Here is a 3,377-nt window from a genome sequence, read left to right on the forward strand (position 1 = left end):
TGCCCAACCTCCTTTGTTCTAAGTCTCTGCCAGCCTCATCCCTGTCCCAGACCCCAGAAGACAGCAGATCCTGCTCAAAAGCGTAGAAGCACAGAGGTCACAAAGACTTCCTCACCAGGCTCCTTTCCTCCTTCCCTCTTCCTGTGGCAGAGCCCCTGAAATGAAATATGGATTTCACCACCTTTCTTCTCTCTGCATAAGCAGAAGTATTTATTCTCTTTTTTTCCCCTTTTCTTTTCTTTTTTTTCTTTTGAGGCGGGGTCTCACTCTGTCACCCATGGAGGTTATTTATTTTCCACATGCCCTTAACAACGGGGTCTTTTTTTTTATAGGCTGACAGACACAAACAGACAGATGCCCCCTTTCCCACCTTCCACTGGTACCAGCCCTTTCTGCATCACACCCTTTCTCTTTTTAAGAAGCTGCCTCCTCCTTTCCATCAATGCTCCAGGGGGCTTTTATTTTTCTTTTATTCTCAGCTCCCTATCAATCAAGGGGAGGGGGACACTTTATCTGAACCCTTGGTGAGCAAAGCAGCAACCGGCAGCTGCCAGGGCAGTGGGAACTTCATTTTCAGTGCTGACGTTTATAAATGTGGCACAGAGTACCAGTAGGGACTGGAATAAATCAAACAGCTTCTCCAGAGGTCCCTAGGGGATGCTTTAGAATTTCTTCTCACTGGGGGCTCCTTCTCTTTCTTTGCAGGCATGGGTTGGGATAGGGAATGCAACGTGGAATGAGCCACATTCTTGCCCCATCTTCACAAAAGAACTGAGCAGAACCCAAGGCCCAGGGTGCTGAAGAGAAAGGGTTGGGGTGAGTAGTCTCGGGTGAGGGTGGGGATGCTGACTCTGTTGCTTTTTAGTGATCAGTTGCCTCATCTGCAAAATGAGAGTAAAAATGCCTGCCTGTCCACTTCACGAGGCTGCTGTGAAGATGAAATGAGATGTCTGTGAGTGAGTGCCCTGAAACCCGCGACAAGCTTAGGCAACTTGGCAAGAGGTTATGAAGGAGCAATGGTGAGGAGCAGAGTTATCCAGCACCCCAGGGCATCTGGAGACCTTTCAGCGGGCTCTAGGCAGACCTTCCCTGGCCCATCCCAGGAACCTCCGCTTTCTCTATCCCTTTAAAAATTCTGGGCAAGGATCCCTGGTGGTCTGTTCCAAACACAACTGGAATCGTCCCAATGTCTTCTCTAAACCTTTCTTCCTCTGTCCTTCTAAACAGCAAGAAAATAAATGTGGGCAAGCCTGAGAGGTGAGAGACTGAGAGAGAGAGAAAGCAAGAGAAAGAGTAAAGCTAAGATTCCACTTGGAAAAGGGAGCTGCCAAGGATGAGGTGGGAAGTGGGTGGCAGCTGGTTAATACCACTCCGCTGAGAGCTCTGCATGGGGTCTTTCAAGGTTCTGTATGAGAACCTTGCTTAGTGAGATGAGACCCAGCATGGGCCCAGCAATCCCACTTCCTTTACATTCTCTAAATTTTCCAGATGCTGCACACAACCCTTCACTTGCTTTCTGGCCTTTCTGTGGATTTCACTCCTACCCAGGCTGTGGTTGGGAGCCAAGGTGCAGACAGGATGCTGACAATGCCTAGAGCCCATCCCTGACTCCTATCAGGACTGCAATGATCTGCACAGTATTTTCTCCTAAGTCGTTTCCTATACGTAGCAAGATTCCACCCAGTTTCACCCACCAGAGGCAACTAGCGTTGCCAGTTTCTTGCTATCCTCATAGAGAGAAAATTTATTTTCTATAAATATTTGTTCAGCACTTTATTTAAAGAGGTTAGGCACCACAAAAAGGAAGGATGAACAGAGGACCACGCTTCTCTGTGGATCTGAGCAATTCAGTGCTGGTGGGCAATTGCTGCCCATTCATCAAAACAAAAGCTGTAAGCAGGACCCACTCTTAGTGGAAAGCAATTAACTTTGGGGGGGTCACAGCCTGCACCTGCACCTTATCAAAATATTCCTTCTTTAAAACAAATATAGTGATTCCCTAAAAAACATTCTAGACAGCAAGATACTCTTCTAAGGTATTCCAATTCATGATGATGCTTTAGAGTTCCATGTATATTGGCCCCTCAGCCAAAGCCTGACTGGTCCACACCTACATCTAGCTCTCAGGGTGGCTATCAAGAGATTCTCATTCTTGCTGCCCTAGGAGGGAGGTGGTTATCCTTGTTGACAATTGCCACTGTCTTTTTTCACCCTAGGCATCTGAGGAGGAAGGGGTGAAGGAAATGAGACACCAGTACACATGCAGATGATACTGCAGAGCTTAGATATTCTAGGAGTTAGTACTCTGATTGCAACCAAGTTCAGAAGCTCGGCAATGGCAGGCTGGGTTATTTGGACCAATTATCCCAGTAAAAAGAATGAAAAATGCTAGATAAAATATCAACAACATCTTAAAAACCTTGAAGAGTTAATAAAATAGTAAGGAATCAACAAGCCAACATGGAAGAGAAAACAAGAAGATGCATAGAAATCACTTTTCCCTTAAAGAGCATCTGTCAATTCTTGCAAATCTGAACTTTCATTTTGATGGCCTGGTAGAGTAAGGGGGTTGGAAATCCAAGCCCAGTGCCTGCTCATTGTGGAGACTCTAATAGAAGATTCTCCCCTTAATATGCTGAGACCCCCAAAGGGCTACACCATCAGGGTAAGGGTAAACCAAAGTGAGCTAGCCCTATCCACATTGCCTGGGTGCTCCAGGGAACCTCAGGCTGGGAACTGGGTTTAGATGGTTGTGTCCCTGATGCCTGGTGGATGTAAACACAATCTGGTGTAAAGGAAGGCACTTTTATAAGAAAATAATTCCAATATATTTGTTCAAGCACAGCTACCAGAACAGTGTTAAAGACAGTCAAGCCTATAAGAAAATAAGGCTCCATGAGTGAGAATCAAAGAAACAAGAGACAAAATAAAAAAGTCATGAGGACTTCACACATTAAAATGATCATACATAGACTATAATACAACCATGCTTACTGCAGTCAAATAAAGACAAGCTGGAAAATATTTGCAGGGACAGGAAATTATGCAAGGTGACAAAATGGACTAAAGATATAGTAACAAATCCCAGCACTTTGGGAGGCCGTGGAGGGCGGATCACGAGGTCAGGAGATTGAGACCATCCTGGCTAACATGGTGAAACCCCATCTCTACTAAAAATACAAAAAAATTAGCCAGGCTTGGTGGCGGGCACCTGTAGTCCCAGCTACTCAGGAGGCTGAGGCAGGAGAATGGCGTGAACCCGGGGGGTGGAGGAGCTGGCAGTGAGCCGAGATTGCGCCACTGCACTCCAGCCTGGGGTACAGAGCAAGATGCCATCTCAAAAAAAAAAAAAAAAAAAAAAAAAAAAAAAAAAAAAA

At 45.7% G+C, this 3,377-nt stretch overlaps 1 protein-coding gene across 1 annotated transcript in view; it reads left to right on the plus strand.

The window, feature by feature from the left end:
• The first annotated feature begins 792 nt into the window (after positions 1-792).
• Positions 793-3,377, plus strand: part of PIPOX (pipecolic acid and sarcosine oxidase) — a 25,620-nt gene continuing 23,035 nt past the window's right edge. Inside the window, exon 1 of the mRNA XM_023183896.2 lies at positions 793-816. The gene's annotated coding sequence lies outside the window, so the exon portion shown is untranslated. The remainder of the gene's footprint in view (positions 817-3,377) is intronic.

The sequence above is a fragment of the Piliocolobus tephrosceles genome, chromosome 16, assembly GCF_002776525.5.
Source record: "Piliocolobus tephrosceles isolate RC106 chromosome 16, ASM277652v3, whole genome shotgun sequence".
Lineage (NCBI taxonomy): Eukaryota > Metazoa > Chordata > Mammalia > Primates > Cercopithecidae > Piliocolobus > Piliocolobus tephrosceles.